At 38.9% G+C, this 25112-nt stretch overlaps 1 protein-coding gene across 1 annotated transcript in view; it reads left to right on the top strand.

Annotated features, from left to right (window-relative positions):
- The first annotated feature begins 17409 nt into the window (after nt 1-17409).
- Nucleotides 17410-25112, top strand: part of LOC100347668 (glutaredoxin-1) — a 90152-nt gene continuing 82449 nt past the window's right edge. The window contains exon 1 of the mRNA XM_017346173.4: nt 17410-17545. The gene's annotated coding sequence lies outside the window, so the exon portion shown is untranslated. The remainder of the gene's footprint in view (nt 17546-25112) is intronic.

The raw sequence follows: 25112 nt of genomic DNA, 5'->3' as shown, positions 1-25112 counted from the left end.
CTAATATTATCTATAATCACTCTACTGTGCCTAGAACCCCAGAATTTCTTCCACCCATTCAGCTACAGCTTAGTACCTGCCAATCTCTTTCCCTACTCCTTCCTCCCCAATTTCCTTCCCAGCCACTGGTAATGACTGTATACCTATAACTTCCATATGTATGGTCTAATATATTTTAAAGGATCTACTATATAATTAATTATTGCTTGAGAAATAACACAACATTTCTGGTTCCTTGCTTGTTGTTTAGTGCACTTTTAATTGTTCATTAAGACATTGCTCCTCTCTCTGGAAAGGACAAATTTAGGCATTGTGCTTTCATTGCATTTGTTACATACCCAAATTAAGTTTGTCATAATTTCTGTTAGCTATATACTTGTCTTCCCAATGAGATTATGACAACTGTACAGTTTTTACCATTGTATACCAGTGCCATAGCCTCAGAATGAAATAGCTTCTGGTACAAAGAAGACACTCAAGCACATTTTTTTAAGCCTCTCAGCATGCCCAACCTTCCTATGCGTGGTGCATGGTCTTGCTTTTCATCCCTTTCTACAAAATAAATAAATCAGTCATCTGTTAGCAATATAGTTAGCTAGATTTATGACGCAAGTGGGTTTTGAAATAAATCTTGAAAGCAGAATGGGGTGTGTGCAGAAGAGCCTTGGCAGGGCAGTAGTCTTGCACTAGAGATGCCACATGTACTCTCACAATATGCCACGCACTTTTATTCCTCATTTGCATACCCACTTTTACTCTATGACTTTGTGATTGTTATATCAGCTTTCTAGTCCCACCCTCACTGCAATGTCCCCCCAAAACACAAGCATACTTGACTGACTTCCTCCCATCCTGCAATACATGTCTGAACTCAGACTCCATTTTCTCCAGACCACCCCTCACTAAGACTCCCTTTTAGGGGTGCCTGTTACGTGTTGCCATTTTTGCCTTCCGCATATAACAATAATATTATTTCAGGTACTATTCTAAGTATTTCCATGTGTCAGCTGAATAATTTCTCCAAGTGCCAAGTGATGGGCAAAATTCAAACCCAGTCCATCTAGCTCCAGAGATTGATTCTTCAAAACCACCTATAATACCTCCTCCACTGCAAAGTATAGTGTCTATCACAGCTGTGACAGAGCAGGTGAGGCTGTGGGAACACAGTGCTAACCAATTTGACATTGGTCCTGAGTTGTTAAAGGAGGTGAGGTGAGGGTTATATCTCAGGTGATGATAAAGGATCTATATTGGAATCTCTTTCTCTCCTTCAAATAAAATGAAAATAAACAAATTACAAGAAAACTTCTAGGATTATCAGACTGCCCATAGATAATGGAAAAATTCGCTTGTGTTGTACAACATACATTAACTCAGTGTTTCTAATATGTCAATTTCCTTCACAAGTTATTTTTATCCTGCATATTATATATCTTTACTTCAATCAATTTATTTATTGAGATATGCAGACACATTATTTTTAAGACATACTATCTTTTTTAATTTAAAAATTGACTTGTTTATTTTAATTTTATTTAAAAGGCAGAATGACAAGAAATACACACACACAGACACACACACACACACACAAGGTGGGAGGGGGGAGAGAGAGAAAGAGAAAGAGAGAGAGATTGATTCTATCCCTTGTTTCACTCTCCCAAACACTTGCAATGGTTGAGGCTGGCTGGGCTGGACTGAAGATAGGAGCACACCCTGAGAGGCAGCACGTGATAGCCCAAGTACTTGTGTCCCTACCACTCATGTGCTGCCTCTCAGGGTGTGCATTAACAGGAAGGTGGATGGCAAAGAAAGTGGCTGGGATTCAGACCTTGAACTTTGATATAGTATGTAGACTTCCTAAGTGGCAGTGTAACCACTGTGCCAATTTCTGTCCCTGAGACACATAATTTTAAATGAAATTTTATATAAATAGAAAGCCACTTGCATTCACTTAAAAAGAACATAAAAGTACTTAAGATAAGTTTATCATAAGCCTCCTAAGTCATCTAATATATTGTCGGTAATACACATAAATTTTTTTTGAAAAAGATTGCATTATCCTATTAGATTTTTTTATCAGGATTTCCAATATTTTACATATCAGGCAAGCAAATCTAGGAGAAATTAAGTACTTATGTTATGCAAAGTAACACTATTGCTCATAGACAGAGCTGGAATGAGTATTTGAGTTCTTTGTTCTTCTCTGGTATTTATTATGGACCATGAAGAGACAACTACTAAGTGGGCCACTGAAAAGGAAGATCATAAATCAGGGTGAATAGAAATGTTCTCACATGCCCGGGAGCAACACACTGTGGTGGCACTGGGGCTTGGCAAGACTCAGATCCTGGGCTATTTCAATGTCCTGGATGACATCAATGTCTCAATGTGAGAGGCTCCTTCAAGGACTAGTTAAAACCGCAGTCTCTACCCTCTCTAAACAAAGAAGATTGGACATAATTTTTAGTCTGAAAATCTCTTGGAAGCCCCAGGAGCAGCTTATACCTATCTAGACATAGAAATTTTTGTCTCCTAACAAAAGGTGGTTCTGAGAGAGGAATTTTTTTGTGAACATAAAACTTCATTTTCCTGAGATAAATGCCTAGGAGTGCAGTTGCTGAGGTGTGTGGTAGTTGCATTATAAGCCTTTAAAAGAAATCATCAGGGGGCCAACGCCATGGCTCACTTGGCTAATCCTCCGCCTGCGGCACCAGCATCCTGTATGGGCACTGGGTTCTAGTCCTGGTAGCTCCTCTTCCTGGCCAGCTCTCTGCTCTGGCCCGGGAGGGCAGTGGAGGATGGCCCAAGTGCTTGGGCCGCTGCACCCGCAGGGGAGACCAGGAGGAAGAACCTGGCTTCTGGCTTCGGATTGGTGCAGCGCCAGCCGTGGCGGCCATTTGGGGTGTGACCCAACGGAAGGAAGACCTTTCTGTCTCTATCTCTCACTGGCTTTAACTCTACCTGTCAAATAAATAAAAAAGAAAAAAAAAAAGAAATCATCAGATTCTCTAGTGACCATCATGCTTTGCATTCTCACTAGAAAAGTCTGGAGGCTGGCGTTGTGGCTTAGTGGATAATGCTGCCTCCTGAGACACTGGCATCCAATATGGGTGCCGATATGGGTCCCAGCTGCTCCATTTGTGATCCAGCTCCCTTCTAATATGATTGCACTTATGTGCGAGACCAGCAAGAAGCTCCTGGCTCCTGACTTCATCCTGGGCTAGCCCCTGCCATTGTGGCCATTTGAGGAGTGAATCAGCAGATGGAAGATTCTCTCTCTCTCTCTCTCTCTCTCTTTTTCTCTCTTTCTAACTCTGCCTTTCAAATAAATAAAATAAATCTCAACAGAAAAAACACAACAAAATCTGAAACAATTTTTCTGCATCTTTACTAACACTTGTCACTACAATTTTTAATTTTAGCCACTCTGAAGTGGTGTAATGATGACTCATTTTGATTTCAATTTGCATTTATCTAAAATTTACTGATGTTGAATATCTTTTTATGTGTTTAATTGCAATCTATATATTTTCTTTTTTTATTTGACAGAGTTAGACAGTGGGAGAGAGAGACAGACAGAGAGAAAGGTCTTCCTTCCATTGGTTCACCCCCCCCAATGGCTACCACGGCTGGAACTATGCCGATCCGAGACCAGGAGCCAGGTGCTTCCTCCAGGTCTCCCACATTGGTGCAGGGGCCCAAGCACTTGGGCCATCCTCCACTGCCCTCCCAGGCCACAGCAGAGAGCTGGACTGGAAAAAGAGCTACCAAGACTAGAACCCGGTGCCCATATGAGATGCTGGCGCTGCAGACGGAGGATTAACCAAGTGAGCCACGTCGCTGGTCCCAACAATCTATATATTTTCAACAGTGAAATGTCTCTACAGATCTTTTTACATATTTTATTGTCCAATTAGTATTTTTACTATTAAGTTTTCAGAATTCTTTATATTTTCTAAGATATCAGTCCTCTACATGACATGTGGATTGCAAATATTTTTCTTGTAATCTGTACCTTGTCTTATCATCCTAGCAGAGTCTTTTGCAGAATAATATTTTAACTTCAATGAAGTCACATTTATCGTTTTTTCTTGGATTTGTTATGATTTTGGTATAGAGTGTAATATATGACTAACTTTAGCTCTTGAAGATATTTTATTTATTTTACATTTTCAAGTAACTTTCTACTCTACATTTAAGTCCATATTTCATTATGAGTAAATTCTTGTACAGTATAAAGTATGCGACAAAGGTTGAGGTCTATAACATAAGATTTTTCAGTACTTTTGTTGAAAATGATATCGTTCTTCAATTAGGTTGATTGCTCTCTTTTGTAAATTATTAAGGGGCTGGCATTATGGTGCAATGCTTTTGCTGCAATGCCAACATCCCATACGAGTGCCATTGCAAGTCTTGATTGCTCTGCTTCTGATCCAGCTCCCGGCTAATATGCTGAGAAAGCAGGAAAAGATGGTCCCCTGCCACCAACATGAGAGACCCATATTCAGTTCCAGGCTCCTTGCATTTGGCCTGATTCAGCCCTGGCCTTCACAGCCATTTGGGGAGTGAACCAGTGGATGGAAGATTCTCTCTCTCTCTCTGTCTCTCTCACTCCTCCTTCTATGTCACTCTGCCTTTCAAGTAAAAAAATTTTTTTAAAAAAAGAATCCAGTGTATATGTTTATGTTGGCTTATATCTTTCACTATTACATGGATTTTTAGATTTTTCCCTCTGTTGATATGACAGTCTTGTTCATTGTATATTTAATTCTTTAAATTTTTTATTAATATAAAAATAATAGATTTTATGCATTCCATACATACAATCCTAAGAAGATAACTAAACTTCTCTCACACATCTGCTGCCCCCAAACCCCTCCATTCTCTCCCCTCTCTTCAACAGTTTTTGCAAAGCTATAACATTAATCCACCCTATATTCACTGACTTAATTCCCCACTAATTATAACATTAAACAAGTAAGACGACCACAGTTCCACAGGAATATAAACAAGGGCTAAAAGCGGCAATCATATCCCAACATGACCATTTTATTTCTTTACATTTTTGGTATTCTTTTTAATGATCATGTAACAAAGAAAGCATAAGATATTTTTCTTTTTGAGACTGGCTCTTTTCTAAGCGTAATAATTTCCAGTTGCATACATTATAATTCTTGAAATTGGATAGATTGACTCCTCCACTTTATTTATTTTTTAAAGATTTTATTTATTTGAGAGGCAGAATTACAGACAGTGAGAGGGAGAGACAAAGAGAAAAGTCTTCCGTCTGATGGTTCACTCCCCAAATGGCCACAACAGCCGGAGCTGCACCTATCTGAAGCCAGGAGCCAAGTGCTTCCTCCCGGTCTCCCATATGGGTGCAGAGGCCCAATGACTTGGGCCATCTTCTACTGCCTTCCCAGGCCATAGCAGAGAGCTGGATTGGAAGAGGAGCTGCTGGGACTAGAACCAGCACCCATATGGGATGCCAGCGCCGCAGGTGGAGGATTAACTTACTGCACCACGGTGCTGGCCCCATCCACTTTATTTTTTTAAAAATTGATTCATTTTTGTTCATTTGCTTTCCTTATACATTTTAGAATAATCTCATTTATTTGAATATCTATAGAAACCTTACTGATATATTGATAATAATTGCCTCAGATTTGTATAACAATTTATGGAGAATTGACATTTTTTCTATGTTGAATCTTCTAATCCTTGAACATGTTATATATGTTTATTTAGATTTCCTTATATATTTCTCATTAACATTGTGTAGTTTTCAGCATAGAAGTTGTAGACTCTGAGGTCCTCATTGTGGCTCAGTAGGTTGGGCCAACACATGCGGTGCCAGTATCCCACATCAGAGTGCCAGTTTGAAGCTCAGCTTCTCTGCTCTCCATCAACCTTCCTGATATTGTGTCTGGGAAAGCAGCAGATGATGGCTCATGTGTCTGGGTTCCTGCTATCATGTCAGGGACTCTGACATAGTTCCGGGCTCCTGGCTTTGACCCAGACCAGGTTGTTTCAGCTCTTTGGAGAGTGACCCAGCAGAAGGAGGTTCTCTGTCCTGTCTTTGTCTCTCATTATTTCAGTTTATCTCTCTCTCTTTCTCTGTCACTTTGCCATTCAAACATACAACCATTCTTTTAAAAAGTCATTGGCTTGTTTTGTTAGATTTACATTAACTTTTTTGTTTTACAATGACATTTGGCATTGGATTTTTAATTTTGATGTCTGTGTTCAATGTTTAGAAATACTAGTAATGAATTGTGGATAGTTTCAAGATGGCGTAGGGAGGAGTCTCACCGCTCTAGTGTAGGAAATGATAGTTTTAAAAAAGTGAGATAAATACCTAGGAGTGCAATTACTGAGGTATGTGGTAGTTGCATTATAAGCTTTTTTTTTAACTTTTATTTAATGAATATAAATTTCCAAAGTACGGCTTATGGATTACAATGTTTTCCCCCCCATAACGTCCCTCCCACCCCCAACCCTCCCCTTTCCCACTCCCTCTCCCCTTCCATTCACATCAAGATTCATTTTCGATTCTCTTTATATACAGAAGATCAGTTTAGCATACATTAAGTAAAGATTTCAACAGTTTGCTCACACACAGAAACATAAAGTGAAAAATAATAGATGATTTTTAAAATGATGATGAAATTAGATCAAACCTATTGTCATGTTTAATCCCAGTGAGAGTCAAGTTGGGAATTGATAATTTCTTCTTCTTCTTCTTCTTTTTTTTTTTTTTTTTTTTTTTTTACAGAAGATCAGTTTAGTATACATTAAGTAAAGATTTCAACAGTTTGCACCTCCATAGAAACACAAAGTGAAAGATACTGTTTGAGTACTCGTTATAGCATTAAGTCTCAATGTACAGCACATTAAGAACAGAGATCCTACATGAGGAGTAAATGCACAGTGACTCCTGTTGTTGACTTTACAAATTGACACTCCTATTTATGGCATCAGTAATCTCCCTATGCACCAGTCATGAGTTTCCAAGGCTATGGAAGCCCCTTGAGATCTCCCCAACTCTTATCTTGTTTAGACAAGGTCATAGTTAAAGTGGAGGTTCTCTCCTCCCTTCAGAGAAAGGTGCCTCTTTCTTTGAAGACCTGTTCTTTCCACTGGGATCTCACACACAGAGATCTTTCATTTAGGTTTTTTTTTTTTTTTTTTTTTTTTTTTTTTTGCCAGAGTGTCTTGGCTTTCCATGCCTGAAATACTCTCATGGGCTTTTCAGCCAGATCCAAATGCCTTTAGGGCTGATTATGAGGCCAGAGTGCTGTTTAGGACATCTGCCATTCTATGAGTCTGCTGAGTATCTCACTTCCCATGTTGGATCACTCTCCCCTTTATTTATTCTATCGGTTAGTATTAGCAGGTACTAGACTTGTTTATGTGCTCCCTTTGACTCTTAGTCCTTTCATTATGATCAATTGTGAACTGAAATTGATCACTTGGAATAGTGAGATGGCATTGGTACATGCCACCTTGATGGGATTAAATTGGAATCCCCTGGTATGTTTCTAACTCTACCATTTGGGGCAAGTCAGCTTGAGCATGTCCCAAATTGTACATCTCTTCCCTCTCTTATTCCCACTCTTATGTTTAACGGGGATCACATTTTAGTTAAATTTCAACACTTAAGAATAACTGTGTATTAATTACAGAATTAAACCAGTCATGTTAAGTAGAACAGACAAAAAAAACTACTAAGAGGGATAATGTATTAAGTTGTTCATTAACAGTCAGGGCTATGCTGATCAAGTCACCGTTTCTCATAGTGTCCATTTCACTTCAACAGGTTTCCTTTTTGGTGTTCAGTCAGTTGTCACCAATCAGGGAGAACATATGGTATTTGTCCCTTTGGGACTGGCTTATTTCACTCAGCATGATGTGTTCCAGATTCCTCCATTTTGTTGCAAATGACTGGATTTCATTGTTTCTTACTGCGGTATAGTATTCTAAAGAGTACATATCCCATAATTTCTTTATCCAGTCTACCGTTGATGGGCATTTAGGTTGGTTCCAGGTCTTGGCTATTGTGAATTGTGCTGCGATAAACATTAGGGTGCAGACCGCTTTTTTGTTTGCCAATTTAAATTCCTTTGGGTAAATTCCAAGGAGTGGGATGGCTGGATCGAACGGTAGGGCTATATTCAGGTTTCTGAGGAATCTCCAGATTGACTTCCATAGTGGCTTGACCAGTTTGCATTCCCACCAACAGTGGGTTAGTGTCCCTTTTTCCCCACATCCTTGCCAGCATCTGTTGTTGGTAGATTTCTGTATGTGAGCCATTCTAACCGGGGTGAGGTGCAACCTCATTGTGGTTTTGATTTGCATTTCCCTGATTGCTAGTGACCTTGAACATTTTTTCATGTGCCTGTTGGCCATTTGGATTTCCTCTTTTGAAAAATGTCTATTGAGGTCCTTGGCCCATCTCTCAAGTGGGTTGTTTGTTTTGATGTTGTGGAGTTTCTTGATCTCTTTGTAGATTCTGGTATTTAACCCTTTATCTGTTGCATAGTTTGCAAATATTTTTTCCCATTCTGTCGGTTGTCTCTTCACTCTCCTGACTGTTTCTTTTGCAGTACAGAAACTTCTCAATTTGATGCAATCCCAATAGTTGATTTTGGCTTTGACTGCCTGTGCCTCCCGGGTCTTTTCCAGAAATTCTTTGCCTGTGCCAATATCTTGAAGGGTTTCTCCAGTGTTCTCTAATAACTTGATGGTGTCAGGTCGTAGATTTAGGTCTTTAATCCACGTTGAGTGGATTTTTGTGTAAGGTGTAAGGTAGGGGTCTTGCTTCATTCTTCTGCACGTGGAAATCCAGTTTTCCCAGCACCATTTATTGAATAAACTGCCCTTACTCCAGGAATTGGTTTTAGATCCTTGATCAAATATGAGTTGGCTGTAGATGTTTGGATTGATTTCTGGTGTTTCAATTCTGTTCGTTTGGTCTATCCATCTGTTTCTGTACCAGTACCACGCTGTTTTGATTACAACTGCCCTGTAGTATGTCCTGAAATCTGGTATTGTGATGCCTCCGGCTTTGTTTTTGTTGTACAAGATTGCTTTAGCTATTCGAGGTCTCTTGTGCCTCCATATAAATTTCAGCATCATTTTTTTCCAGATCTGAGAAGAAGGTCTTCGGTATCTTGATTGGTATTGCTTTGAATCTATAAATTGCTTTTGGGAGAATGGACATTTTGATGATATTGATGCTTCCAATCTATGAGCATGGAAGATTTTTCCATTTCTTGGTATCCTCTTCTATTTCTTTCTTTAAGGTTTTGTAATTTTCATCGTAGAGATCTTGAATGTCCTTGGTTAAGTTTATTCCAAGGTATTTGACTGTTTTGTAGCTATTGTGAATGGGATTGATCTTAGGAGTTCTTTCTCAGTCATGGCGTTGCTTGTGTATACAAAGGCTGTTGATTTTTGTGCATTGATTTTATACCCTGCTACTTTGCCAAAATCTTCTGTAAGTTCCAATAGTCTCTTAGTAGAGTTCTTCGGGTCCCCTAAATAAAGAATCATATCATCTGCAAAGAGGGATAGTTTGAGTCCTTCCTTCCCAATGTGTATCCCTTTAATTTCTTTTTCTTGCCTAATAGCTCTGGCTAGAACTTCCAGAACTATATTGAATAGCAGTGGTGAGAGTGGGCATCCCTGTCTGGTACCAGATCTCAGTGGAAATGCTTCCAACTTTTCCCCATTCAATAGGATATTGGCCGTAGGTTTTTCATAAATTGCTTTTATTGTATTGAGGAATGTTCCTTCCAAACCTAGTTTGCTTAGAGTTTTCATCATGAACGGGTGTTGTATTTTATCAAATGCTTTCTCGGCGTCTATTGAGATAATCATATGGTTTTTCTTCTGCAGTCTGTTAATGTGGTGTATCACATTGATTGTCTTGCGCACATTAAACCATCCCTGCATACCAGGGATAAATCCCACTTGGTCTGGGTGGATGATCTTTCTGATGTGTTGTTGCATTCTATTGGCCAGAATTTTATTGAGGATTTTTGCATCTATGTTCATCAGGGATATTGGTCTGTAATTCTCTTTCAATGCTGCATCTTTTTCTGGCTTAGGAATTACGGTGATGCTGGCTTCATAGAAAGAATTTGGGAGGACTTCTTCTTTTTTGATTGCTCTGAATAGTTTGAGAAGAATTGGAGTCATGTTCTTCTTTAAATGTCTGATAGAATTCAGCAGTGAATCCATCTGGTCCTGGGCTTTTCTTTGTTGGGAGGGCTTTTATTACTGTTTCAATTTCTGTCTCAGTTATGGGTCTATGTAGGTTTTCGATGTCTTCCTGGTTCAATTTAGGTAGGTTGCATGTGTCCAGGAATCTATCCATTTCTGATAGGTTTCCCTGTTTGCTGGCGTACAGGTTCTTGTAGTAATTTCTGATGATTCTTTTTATTTCTGTGGTGTCTGTTGTTACGTTTCCTTTTTCATCTCTGATTTTATTGATTTGGGTCTTTTCTGTTCTTTTTTTAGTTAGTTGGGCCAATGGGGTGTCAATTTTGTTTATTTTTTTCAAAAAACCAGCTCCTCGTTTGGCTGATTTTTTGCAATTTTTTTGGATTCAATCCTGTTGATTTCTTCTCTGATTTTAATTATTTCTCTTCTCCTACTAGATTTGGGTCTGCTTTGCTGCAGGTTTTCTAGATCCTTGAGGTGAATTGAAAGCTCATCTATTTGGTGCCTTTCCAATTTCTTGATGTAGGCACCTATTATATAAACTTTCCTCTTAACACTGTTTTTGCTGCGTCCCATAAGTTTTGGCATGTTGTGCTGTTATCCTCATTTACTTCCAGAAAGTTTTTGATTTCTCTTTTAATTTCTTCTATGACCCATTGTTCATTCAGGAGCATGTTGTTCAATCTCCATGTGTTTGCGTGTGCTCTAGGGATTCCTGAGTTGCTAATTTCCAACTTCATTCCTTTATGGTCTGAGAAGCTGCATGGTATGATTCTAATTCTTTTGAATTTGCTGAGACTTGGTTTATGGCCTAGTATGTGGTCAATCCTAGAGAAGGTTCCATGTACTGCTGAGAAGAATGTAAAATCTTTAGCTGTAGGCTTGAAAGTTCTGTAGATATCTGTTAGATCCATTTGGGCTATAGTGTCGTTTAAATCTACTGTCTCCTTGTTGATCTTCTGTCCTGTTGATCTGTCTATTTCTGAGAGTGGAGTATTGAAGTCCCCCAGTACTATTGTATTGGGGTCTAAGTCTCCCTTTAAGTCCCTTAACAAATCTTTTAGATAAACCGGTGCCCTGTAGTTAGGTGCATATACGTTGATAATTGTTTTATCTTCTTGTTGTATTGATCCCTTAATCATTATATAGTGTCCCTCTTTGTCTCTCTTAACAGTTTTTTTGGTAAAGTTTATGTTGTCTGATATTAAGATGGCTACCCCTGCTCTTTTTTCATTTCTGTTGATATGGTATATCTTTTTCCATCCTTTCACTTTCAGTCTGTATGGATCTTTGTTGGAAAGATGTGTTTCTTGTAAGCAGCAAATAGATGGGTTTTGTTCCTTAACCCAATCAGCCAATCGGTGTCTTTTAACTGGACAGTTCAGGCCATTAACGTTCAATGTGACTAATGATAAGTGGTAACTTTGCCCTGCCATTTGTCAAAGATAAGCTCTAATATATGCTTTGAATTCCCTGTGATCTTTTGCTGTGAGGTTTCCTTCCTTTACCTTCTCTCATATTGATGACCGTGTTTCTGTGTTTCTGTGTTTAACACATCTTTAAACATCTTTTGCAGGGCTGGACAAGTGGCGACACATTCTTTCAATTTCTGTTTGCTATGAAAAGTCTTTATTTCACCTTCATTCACAAATGATAGCTTTGCAGGATATAATATTCTGGGATGGCAGTTGTTCTCTCTTAGTACCTGGGCTATATCTCGCCATTCCCTCCTAGCTTGTAGGGTTTCTGATGAGAAGTCAGCTGTGAGTCTGATTGGAGATCCTCTGAGAGTAATCTGACGTTTCTCTCTTGCACATTTTAGGATCTTTTCTTTATGTTTCACTGTGGAGAGTTTAATTACAACGTGTCGTGGTGGGGATCTCTTTTGGTCGTGTTTATTAGGGGTTCTGTGAGCTTCCTGTACTAGGATTTCTCTGTCCTTCTCCAAACCTGGGAAATTTTCTGCTAATAACTCACTAAAAACGTCTTCTAATCTTTTCTCCCTCTCCATGCCTTCAGGAACTCCTAGAACCCGGATGTTGGGTTTTTTAATAGTATCCTGCAGATTCCTGACAATATTTTTTAGATTTCTGATTTCCTCTTCTTTTCTTTGGTTTGACTGTATCCTTTCCTGTTCTCTGTCTTCTAAGTCCGATATTCTCTCTTCTGCTTCACCCATTCTGTTTGTAAGGCTCTCTATTTTGTTTTTCATTTGATCTATTGAATTGTTCACTTCATTATGATTTCTCGTCACTATCACAGTTTCCTGTTGTACTAGTTGTTTCATTTCATTTTGATTCCTCCTTAATATTTCATTTTCACGAGAGAGATTTTCTATCTTGTCCATTAAGGATTTCTGTAGTTCAAGAATTTGTTTTTGAGAACTTCTTAATGTTCTTATCAATTTTTTGAGATCTGCTTCTCACATTTCTTCTATCTCATCATCTTCATAATCTTGAATTGGGGTGTCTTTTTCATGTGGGGGCGTCATGGTGACTTCCTTGTTTTTATTACCTCGGTTTTTGCATTTGTTATTTGGCATATTGGAGATATTTGGTTTCTTCACTGTGGTGCTTTTTCTTGTTATACTATGACTCTAGATTAAGTGGACTGTCTGTTTTTGATGGAGCCTTAGAGGCTTGAGATGGGTGTGGCCTGAGAGCTCTGTTTGGTGTGCCAAATGTGACACTCCCAGGTTAGGCGTGGTAGATCTCTCTCTTTCTGTTTCTTTTTTTTTTTTTTTTTTTTTTTGATTCAAAAGGAAAGTAATTCCACACAGCTGAACGAAGTTGGAGGTAGTTATCAGGCAATTGATATACCCACAGGAGCCAGAGATCGGAAGCTCTTTCCCAAGGACCCCACAGGGAATCTGTTCTGCCCTCAGAGTGGGCTCAAATTCTCCTTCAATCTCCCACTGGGTTGCCAAAGTTACGGAATTGTAGCGTCTCTGGAGAGTACTCACGTGAATTCCGTGAGTTCTCTCCCCCACCGTCTCTTTTTTCACAGTCTCAGTTCAGTAGCACCACAAATTCACTAGGTCCTAATCTCCTGTTAATTCACCCTGCCCAGAGTCAGGTTTTTCTGCTAGGCTCAGGGCCGGTGCAGACCTGAGGTCGCTGTGCTTATGATGTATGTCCAAGATGGCGCCTGCTCTTTGTCTTGCTCGCCCTTGAGAGGTGAGCAGAGAGAGAGAAACCCGTGTCCATACCAGTCACCTTTTTTTCTCTCTCTCTCTCTTCCAGTTAGCCTGATGAACTCCCCCCCCCCCCGGGGTCATTCCCTCTAGTCTCCTCTTTCCGCTTGCCTGCCTGTGTCTCGGGCTATTGAGGTTCGGCTCACCTCGTGTTCCAGCGCTGGTGTGTTGAGTCTGCCACTGGTGTCCCGAACTGTGGGCTCCCATGCTCTCCACGCAGGTCCACTGTGAATCACGCATTCTGGAAGAGTTTCTTCTGCTGTTTCTTCCCCTACTCTTCCTTGAACCTGCAGTATCTTCACTTTTATTAAACTGTCTCTCCCCGGACTATCAGTGTGCTCCCTTCCTGTTACGCCATCTTGCCTCCTCCTGCATTATAAGCTTTTAAAAGAGATCATCAGGGGGCCGATGCCATGGCTCACTTGGCTAATCCTCCGTCTGCGGCACCAGCATCCTATATGGGCGCCGGGTTCTAGTCCTGGTAGCTCCTCTTCCAGTCCAGCTCTCTGCTGTGGCTCGGGAGGGCAGTGGAGGATGGCCCAAGTGGGAGACCAGGAGAAGCACCTGGCTCCCAGCTTCAGATCAGTGCGGTGCGCCGGCTGCAGTGCACTGGCCGCAGCAGCCATTGTGGGGTGAACCAACAGAAAAGGAAGACCTTTCTCTCTGTCTCTCTCTCACTGTCCACTCTGCCTGTCAAAAAAAAAGTGGCAAGTGTATAGTCTCAGAGAAGAGTTAGGGAGAAAATAGCAGGAGAAACTCCATGCAGGATGGAAGGACACAGCAGACTTACATGGAGAGTGTGTACATGCACAACTCAGGACCTCAGTAGCTGAAAGCCCCCACACCGGCCTTGGAGAGTGAGGTGAGACCAGACTGTGGCAACCAAAACCAAATATCAAAAACATTCTTCTCAGGTATATAAAAAATGATGCTGAAATTCATATAGAAACACAGGAGATCCTGAGTAGCTAAAATAATCTTATACAATAAAATCAAAGCCAGAGGTATCACAATCCCAGATTTCAATAATAAGGCAGTAATAATCAAAACTGCCTGGTACTGGTACAAAATCAGATTGACAGACCAGTGGAACAGAATAGAAACTCCAGAAATCAATCCAAGAATCTACAACCAACTTATATTTGACAAAGGAGCTAAAACCAATCTCTGGAGCAAGGATAGTCTCTTCAACAAATGATGCTGGGAAAACTGGATTTCCACATGCAGAAGTATGAAACAAGACCCCTACATCTTACATCTTAAGACCCCTTACATCTTATACAAAAATCTACTCAAAATGGATGAAAGACCCAAATCTATGACATGATATATCAAGTTATTAGAGAACATTGGGAAACCCTGCAAAATATTGGCATGGGCAAAGACTTCTTGGAAAAGATCAGAGAGACACAAGAAATCAAAGCAAAAATTCACAAATGGGATTTCATCAAATTGAGAAACTTCTGTAGTGCAATGAAACACTCAGCAAAGTGAAGAGGCAAAGGACAGAATGTGAACTATTCAACTGATAAAAGATTAATATCTGGAATATATAAAAAGTTCATGAAACTCAACAACAACAAAACAACCCAGTGAACAAATGAGCCAAGGACTTAAACAGACATTTTTCAAAAGAGAAAGTCCAAATGCCCAACAGACACATGAAAAATGCTCTGCATCACTGGCTGTCAAGAAAATGCATACGAAAACCACAATGAGGTGTTACCTCAACCCCGTTAGAATGGCTCCCGTACAGAAAGCAACAATCAACAAAAACTGGTGAGGATGTGAGGAAAAGGTACCCTAAACCTCTATTGTTGGGAATGTAAACTGATAAGGCCATAATGGAAGACAGTATGGAGATACCTCAGATCTGAATATAGACCTACAATATAACCAAGCCATCTCACTCCTGGGAATTTACCCAAGGGAAATGATATCATCAAATAAAAGTTATCTGCACCCCCATATTTATTGCAGCTAAATTCACAAAAGCCAAGTCATGGAATCAGCCTAAATTCCCATCAACTAAAGACTGGAAAAGAAATTATGGTATATGTACTTTATGGAATACTACACAGCAGTAAACAAAAAAAATGAAATCTGGTCATATGCAACAAAATGGATGAATCTGGAAGATATCATATTTAGTGAAATAAGCCAGTACCAAAGGGATAAATACCACATGTTCTCCTTGACCTGTGATAACTAATAGAGCACCTAAAAGGCAATCTGTAGAAGTGAAATTGACACTTTGAGAAGCAATGGCTTGAACATCCCTTGTTTTGACTATTGAGGAACTTTTTTTTTTTTTTTTTTTTTTTTTTACAATTTTTGAACTCTTAACGTAGAGTTAAACATATGTGTATAAAGTCAATTGAAAGTAGATCTCAGTAAGAGAGGGAGGAAGAGGAGGTGGCAGGTGGGCATGTTGGGAAGAATTATCATGTTCCTAAATTTGTTATTATGAAGTGTATAAAGTTTATAACTGTAAAACTATATAATTCTGTGTACATTCCTATGGACTTACTTATAAGGGTACAGTTTAACACCTTGGGACTCCAAATCCCCTTAGCTGGGTGGTAAAAATGCCACCTTAAGGTTAAAGTAATAATATGGATGGGATTAAGGGTCTGGTAATAATAATAGAATTAAAAAGGAGGGAAGGCTCCAACATGGAAAGCAGTCCACACAGCAGTCTCATAGAATGACAATCACTTTAAATAGCACTCTGACCTCAGAGTAAGACCTTAAGGCATTCTGGTCTGGCTGAAAGGACCACAGGAGCATTTCAGGCATGGAAAGCCAAGACACTGTGACAAAAAATGTCTTACAAGCAGGACCTCAGTGGGTAAGACCCCAGTGGAAAGAAGTGTTCATCAAAGAAGGAGAAGTTTTTTCTCTGAAGTGAGGAGAGAACCTCCACTTTGCTTATGGCCTTGTCTAAATACTGAAGGAGTATTCAAATGGCTTCCATAGCCTTGGCAGCTCATGTCAAGAGCCTCAGGTGATCACTGATGTCATACATAAAAGTGTTAATTGTTAAATTAACAAGAGTCACTTTGCACTAACTTCCCATGTGGGACTTCTGTCCTCAAAGAGTTGTATTATAACTATGTCTAAGTGCTCTCAAAATATGTATCATTCTTGCGTGCTTCTTTAAAGTTAATTTTCTAAAAAAAAAGAAGTGAAATTAACTTCAAGATGCAGTGAAAATAATTTAAAAAATAAACACAAGTAATTTAGTATATTTATCTTTTATTCCTGATCTAAGTGAGCTCATTCATTAGTTCTAGACTTTCAACTTTATGTATATAATCATGATATCTTCAAATAGAGACAATTTTATTTTTCTTTCCAATATTTATGACTTTTCTTTCCTTAATGTCCTGGCTAGAACTCCCATCTCTAGGTTGAATACTTTTTTCATTCCTGAAATTATGGGGAAACATTCAGATTTTCATTTAAGAATCATATTAGCCACAGGGATTTTATAAATGTCCTTTGTTCAAATGAATGCTACCTTATTCTTATATTCCTGATTTTTTATCATGACTAGGTTCTGAATTTTGTCAAGTGATTACTTGAATCAATTAACATGATCATATAATGTTTTCTTCTTTAGGCTTTTAAAGTGGTGACATACTGGATAATTTCTGAATCTCAAACCAGCTGTACTTCCTTGGAATAAACTCCTTTTGGTTAATCTATAATTCCTTTTACATATTGCTAAATATTACTGGATGATTGTTATGGCTGGAACAAAATTTTGCTCTACAAACTCATGCAGATGTTGAAACCCAAAAGTCTTACATTAACAGCTAATAGATTAATGGTTGATAGATTAAAGTTGGAGGTTTTATCAACTGAAAATCATTGGTTTGGATTAGGTTGCTAGGGAGCTGTGGTTGCATTATGATGTCATTCACCACACCAAGGGTAGAATAAAGGCTGCACCTCCCCACCCCATCCCCATTTCTCTGCTTCCTGGCTCATCATGTAGTCACTCCTCCCACTGCTCTAGCCTTAGTAGGTGCTCGAACAAATGGAGACACCTGATTTTGCACCTTGAACCTACAAACTGCAAGCTGAAACAAACCTTCTTTCTTAAGAAGCTCTTCTGAGGTATTTTAGTTTTAGTAGCCAGAAACTGAAGAACATAGTGATATTTTGTTAAGGACTTTTGTGTCTGTATTTGTATTGGTCTATAGTTTATTTATTTGTTTTTATATATTTTTAATTTTGATATTATTTTTGCTGGTTCTGGCATCAGGGTAAACTGGCTTTATTAAATTAATTGCTTTAGTTTTTAGAAAGGATTTTGTAGATTTAGGATTAATTCTTAAACTGTTAGTAGAATTTTCCAGTGCAATCATCGGACCTAGAGATTTTGGAAAAGTTAAGTTATAAATGCATTTCCTTACTAGTTTTAGGGCTAGTCTAATGATCTATTTAATATTGAGTGAATTGTGGTAGTTTATCTTGTGAGGAAGTGCCTCGCAGGGTCAAAGTTGTCAAATTTATGAATGAGTGCAGGGCTGTTTGTATTTCATGTTATCTTTTTGATTTCACAAGGCCTATAGTGAAATCCTCCATTTCATTTCCGATAGCTGTAAGTTGTCTTTTTTCCCTCTGACAGACTTGTTAGACATTTTCCAATTTAATAACTCTGCCAAAAATCATGTCTTTATTTCATTGTTCCTCTTTGTTTTTCTGCCTCCAGTTTCAATGATTTCTACTCTGAGGTTTATTATTTAATTTCTTATGCTTTATTTCATCTTTGATATTTAGGTTCTTGATGTGACCTGTAGATTATTTTCGTCTTCATCTCATGTCTAATGTATTTAGTGATATAAATCCCCTTCCCAGTACAGCTTTAGTGGTACCTCGAATATTTTGATAGGTTTTGTTTTCATTTAAAATTTTTTTTTGAGATTTTCTATTTGACTCACGGATCATTTAGGTATGAATTTAGTTTATAATTTTTGGTGATTTTTTTTCCTAGTATCTTTCTGTTTTTGGTTTCTAGCTTTACTCTATCTCTTTCAGGGAATAGGGTATATGATTTCAATTCTTTTAGGTTTGTTATGGCTTGTTTTGTGACACAGGATATGGTCTATTTTGGTATATGTTCCATGGGAATTTGAAAAGAATGTATATGTGTCTTTTTTTGGATGAAGTGTTCTATAAACACTTTTGCCACTCTTTGATCTATGGCTCTGTTGAGTTGTTGAAGATTCTTGTTGATTTTCTGTCTAGCTATTCTACTGTTGATGTTTATAATTGTTGTTGTGTATTTGTCTTCTAAGTTCTTTCAGTCTGTGTTTTTTGATGGATTGACTTTTATGAACATACAGTGTCTTTGTGACAATTTTTTCTTCTGAAATCTACTTTATCTGATATTAATGGGGATGCTCTTGTTTATCTTGAATTAATGCTTGCAGAAAATGTTTTTTATTCTTTTATTTTAACTTTATATGAAAAGAATTTCTCATACATAGCATATAATCAGGTGGTAATTTTTAAGATACTCTCTTTCGGTGTTTTTGGCCAGTTTATGAAAATGTAATATAATTATCGTCATGTCATAGTTGTTTCAGTTTTTGTTTCATGTTTATTCTGTTTTTTTCCTTCTCTGTTTTCTTTTTTCTTATTTACCATGGGCTACTTGATTTTTTTTTGTAAATTCATTTTGATTTGCTTCTAATGTCTTTTTATGTTTCTGGTTGTAAAGTTTTTTTTACAGTTAGTCCTATGTATTATAATTTATGAATGTTTTGTATTTATCAGTTCAAGTGAAGTCAGAAACCCTACTTCTCTTCATATTCCTTTACCCACTCCAGTTTATGACTGTTGAACATAATTTACTTTCTGTATATTTAGAAGCATATTGGATATATAATTTTTAAGTCAAGCATAATTTAGACCATTCAAGAGAAAAAAACTTACTGTATTTGTACATATTTTTGCTTACTAGTTTTCTTTCTTTTATTTTTAAAATATTTATTTATTTTGAAATTCAGAGTTTCATAGAGATAAGGAGAGACAGAGACAGAGACAGAGGATTTTCCATCCACTGGATCACTTCCTGGATGACTGCAATAGCCAGGGCTTCACCAGGCTGAAGCAAGGAGCCAGGAACTCCATCCTGGTCTTCCAGTTGGGTTCCAGGGGACCAAATTCCCAGACTCTTTCCCAGGCCATTAGCATGGAGCTGCATTAGAAGAGGAATGGGCAGGAAACCAACTAGAGTCCATATGGGTTGCTAGAGTTGCAGGTTGTGCCTTTACCCCTTATGCTACAATGCTGGCTCCTGGTTCTCTTTCTCAATGTCTCAAAGTTCCTTGATCATTTATTCTCTGCCTAGAAAACTTCCTTTAGGCATTTTCAGAGTATATCTGTTAGTTTCACATTCCAGAAAATATCTGTTAATGACACATTCAAGAATATATCTGTTAGTGACATTTTTCTTCCTCATTGAACATCTTCATTTATCCTTCATCTTGAAAAACAGTTTCCTTAAGTACAGGGTTCTGGAGTGATATTTCTTTTATCTAGCTACTTTCTAACAAGAAAGATGTGGTTGTACCAATTGTTTCCTATAGGGAAGATGTCCTTTTCCTTGGTTGCTTTTTCTTTGCTTAATGTTCAAAAGTTTAAAGATGATGTGTCTTGGATTTAATGTCTTTTCATTCAGCTTCTTGAATATGTGGGTTTGTGTTTCCTGCCAAATTTGCTATGCTCTCAGCTATGATTTCTTCAAGTTCTTCTCAGCCTTATCCTCTTTCTCCTCTCCTTTCAAGGACTCCAGTAACATGAATGTTAGATTTGTTAAAGTCCCACAGGTCTCCAATCTGTATTATTATAGTTTTTAATTTGTTCTATTCTATCTCTGCAGCTAAGATTGGGCGATTTCCTTTTTTTTTTTTAAGATTTTATTTATTTATTTGAGAGGTAGAGTTACAGACAGTGAGAGAGACGGAGAAACAGGGAGAAAAGTCTTTCATCCGCTGGTTTACTCCCCAAATGGCCGCAACGGCCGGTGCTGCGCCGATCCGGAGCCAGGAGCTTCCTCCTGGTCTCCCATGCAGGTGCAGGGACCCAGGGATCTGGGCCATCTTCCACTGCTTTCCCAGGCCACAGCAGAGAGCTGGATGGGAAGAGGAGCAGCCAGGACTAGAACCGGCGTCCATATGGTGCCGGTGTCCATATGCCGGTGCTGCAGGAGGAGGATTAACCTACTGCGCCACTGCACTGGCCCCAGATTGAGCGATTTCTATTGTTTTGTCTTCCAGGTTTCAAATTCTTTCCTCCATTTCCCCATTCCACTGTTGAATACATCCACTGTGGTCTACATTTCAAGTATTGTATTTTTCAATTGTAAATTTTCCATTTGGCTCTCTTTTGCATCTTTTTTGAGACTTTTTATTTTTTTCATTTGTTTCAAAAATCATTAAAATTGCTCTTTAATATACATTTTTCATGCTTTTTTTTTAAGCCTATGTCAGATAATTTTTCCTTCTCTGACATCTTGGTGTTGGCATCAAGTGATTGTCTCTTCTGTATTTGGTTTGAGATCTTTCTGTTTCTTGGTATCAAAGGGATTTTTTGAGATAATATATTTTAAATTTGCATTATAGTTAAAAGTTTAATGCTCCACTAAATAAAGAGGTCAACAAGTAAAAAGAAAGACTAGTTCAGTGGGACAGTATGCAAGGGCTATACAAAACAATCAAATAAAATGATGTCCATTTCACTAAAATATAATAAATTTTAAAATAATTACAGACTAAAACTATAGTAGAAGAAAGTAAGAAAGAAATAGAGAAAGAAGAAAGGTGTGAGAGAAGTATTATATTCTTAGAAGTATATCTATGAATTACATGAAATATGTTATCTTTGTATTAATATCACAATAACATGAGGACCGATGAGAAAAAAGGTGATTTTTTATTAGAATATAAGCATTTTTGTATCATCGTGTGCTATATGATCTTAGTTAAACCTATGGTTTTACCTGTTTTTCTCTGGTGTTGTTCTAGCAGTGGAAGGAAAAGTGCTGATTATGATCACACAGACGTTCCCTCGTGGCCTCCCTGCTGACACCAGAAGTGGGGAGCTCATCACTACTGCTCCTTAGTGGTGTGGCTTCTAGCTCTCCACGCAGTTCTCAGGGACACTGCAGCAGGAGGGAGGTGGGAGGAGGAGGCATGCAGCCACTGGTCAGCAGAGCTCAAGCTCCTGGATTTCTGGTTAACCTTCTTTGACATGACTCCTGCAGGAGTGGTGGGACACCTCATTACAGTCTAGTGAGGAGGATCAGCTTTTCTGGTGTGGCTGTCAGTGTAGCCACAGTTTTTTCTGTGGTGTTTGGCTGCTGTTGAACACTCATCACTGAAAAGCTTTCTGTCTTACTGGGCCGCCCTTTTCTGGTTCTTTGGATGCATAGAGCAATGTTTTGTTGAGCCTTTTGTTTTTAAAATTTATTTATTTGAAAGGCACAGACAGAGAGGGAGAAACAAATTGGAAGAGAGAGAGAGAGAGAGAGAGAGAGAGAGAGAGAGAGAGAGAGAGAATCTTCCAATTTCCACTGTTTTACTTCTCAAATGGCTGCCATGGCTGGTCAGGCAGAAGCCAGGAGCCTGGAACTCCATTAACGTCTCCAATCTGGGTGGCAGGGGTGCAAGCCCTTGACCATCTTCTTCTACTTTCCCAGGTACATTAGCAGGTAGTTGCCCAGAAGAGGAGCAGCCAAGACTTGAAATGACACTCCTATGGGATGCTGGTATAGTGTGTAGCATCTGAACCACAGTGCCACAATGCTGGCCCATTTCAGTTCCTTCCCCTCCTCTCCCCTTCCCTCCCCTCTCCTCCCCTCCCCTCCCCTTCCCCCCCCCCATTTTTTTTTGTTTTGTTTTTGTCTCTGTTTATTGGCATTTCCAGGTTGTAAGAATTTTCAACTCTGGGTCTGAAGTTTATCAGGCAAAAATTAAACTCATGGAGCTTACCATGAGGCCATGTCCTTAGCCAGCCTGCTGCTTCTCTCTGTCTTTCAGAGTCTTCTGGTGTTCATTTTACTTATAATGTTCAATTATACTTAGTGGGAGAAATATTTTCACAAAAATAGAAGTTTCAGGACACATAGTATTTTAAAAGTATCTTTGATAATACAAACAAATTTATGAAATGAAATACAAGGTTATTTTAAGTTCTTGCTAGCCATCCTATAATTCTGGGGATATCAGACAGAATGACTGACTTTTTTTTTTTTTTTTTGACAGGCAGAGTTAGACAGTGAGAGAGAGAGACAGAGAGAAAGGTCTTCCTTTTTTTTTTTTCGTTGGTTCACCCCACAAATGGCCATCACGGCCAGTGCACTGCACCGATCCGAAGCCAGGAGCCAGGTGCTTCCTCCTGGTCTCCCATGCGGGTGCAGGGCCCAAGAACTTGGGCCATCCTCCACTGCACTCCCAGGCCACAGCAGAGAGCTGGACTGGAAGAGGGGCAACTGGGACAGAACAGGTGCCCCAACCGGGACTAGAACCCAGGGGGCCAGCGCTGCAGGCGGAGGATTAGCCTAGTGAGCCGCAGCGCTGGCCAGAATGATTGACTTCTGAAAAACAGATTGATAAATACTAAGTCTTCTGCACGTTTATCACAAAAAAATTATATATGAGAAACTGCTAGGGTTGGAGTTGACATTTGGTGATTGATTCTGAGATGTGTAAGACCTACACTTTTCCTGTAGTAAAGTCTTAGTTTTTTTTTTTTTTTTTCTGGTATTATCTTATAAAATAGTAGGAAATGCTAAGTGCTCCATTCTATGAATGTTTTTCAAGTTCCCCTTGTAACTACGGTTGAGGCGATTTAAGAAATGGAGCATTGAATAAATTGCACAGCTCCCTGTTTGTTTCATGAATTATTGACACTGCTCAGAGACTCAGAATGTTGCCTAATGAAGAAACTGCCTCATCTTCTCTGGGGCATAACTGAGTTTCACAGTTCTAGCTGGGGGTCGTGTTCTGTTCTCATGATTGCAGAAACACGAATTTGGCAGTTCTGCAGCTAAGTAACTGAACCGTAATAATAATCCGTGTCTGTTAATGACTCTAAATGCAAGTGACAGAGACAGTATGTGACAATTTGAACAAGTGGAAGAAAGGTGTTTTCTATCTCAGCAGGCCACAGAAAATTGGTGTCTGATTGTCAGGCTGGCGGGCCTAGTCATTCAGCCAGCCCTTGATCATTATTGAAATTGTTTATGGAACCCTCAGTGTTTTCCTGGAAGTTACAACAGGTAACTGAAGAGGTCAATATAATCACAAATCTTTATAAGATATATTTAGTGAGACAATTCATTTCTGGTAACTCCAACAAATAGCAAATGACTCCTGGAAGCAAGTGATCAATAAAATCATATCACTTCCAGAAACAATTATCTCCAGTTCACAGGCAACTCAGCAAATCATTTCTAGTATGCTGTCAAGTTGGAACCAGAGCCAGGCTTCATTAATGGTGTTGGTTTGGCCATCAAAAAGAACAGTGGAAAGATAATAAAGTGTTGTTATTTTCTATCTTCCTACAAAATTAAAAGCCATGGCACAATGCAATTGTTGCTTCCTTTTCTAACCAGTTTTTTTGGATACGTAGTGGGAGTGTGAAGGTGTTATGGGGAATGATTAAAAATCTTGCTCTGACATGGTCTCAGACAAATTAGTGGTGGAACATGGCCCTCCTCTCTCTTCACAGCCTAGACTGGAAACAGATTTGTTCATTGTTACTCCATGACATCACTTGCTTGAAACATTCTTATCTGTTGAGCTCCATCTTTCTATCACTGTGCAGGTATCTGTGCAATATTGTATGTATGCTTCCTTTGATCCACTCAAATAACTCACCTGTCTACCCACCTATCCATGCACCCACCCATCCATCTATCTACTTACCAGTCAGTCTGTCTGTTCAGCCATCCATCCATCCACTTTCTGATCAGCTCTTGTCCTGACTGTTGATGTACAATGTAATACTTTATCCATTTTAGTATTTTTTGTTCTAGTACTATTGGTTGAACTCTGTAATTAACACACAATTATTCTTAGGTGTTTAAATTTTAACTGAAAAGTGATCCCTGTTAGGGATCTGGAAAGCATTATGCTGAGTGAAATAAGCCAGTCCCAAAGGGACAAATACCATATGTTCTCCCTGATCGGTGGCAACTAACCGAGCACCAAAAAGGAAACCTGTTAAAGTGAAATGAACACTATGAGAAATGGTGACTTGATCAGCCCTTGCCCTGACTGTTGATGAACAATTTAACACGTTATCCCTCTTAGTATTCTTTTTGTTTATTTGTTCTACTTTATACTTTTGGTTGAATTCTGTAATCAATACACAGTTATTCTCAAGTGTTGAAACTTAACTGAAAAGTGATCGCTGTTAAATGTAAGAGTGGGAGTAAGAGAGGGAAGAGATGTGCAATTCGGGACATGCTCAAGCTGACTTACCTCAAATGGTAGAGTTAGAAACATACCAGGGGATTCCAATTCAATCCCATCAAGGTGGCATGTACCAATGCCATCTCACTAGTCCCAGTGATCAATTTCTGTTCACAATTGATCATAATGATAGGACTAAGAGCCAAAGGGAGCACATAAACAAGACTAGTGTCTACAAATACTAGCTGATAGAATAA

Source organism: Oryctolagus cuniculus, chromosome 7 (assembly GCF_051225735.1).
Source record: "Oryctolagus cuniculus isolate XC-2025 breed Fujian yellow rabbit chromosome 7, ASM5122573v1, whole genome shotgun sequence".
In the NCBI taxonomy this organism is placed as follows: domain Eukaryota; kingdom Metazoa; phylum Chordata; class Mammalia; order Lagomorpha; family Leporidae; genus Oryctolagus; species Oryctolagus cuniculus.
The sequence above is the reverse complement of the archived record's forward strand: the minus strand, read 5'-3'. Positions and strand labels throughout refer to the sequence as shown.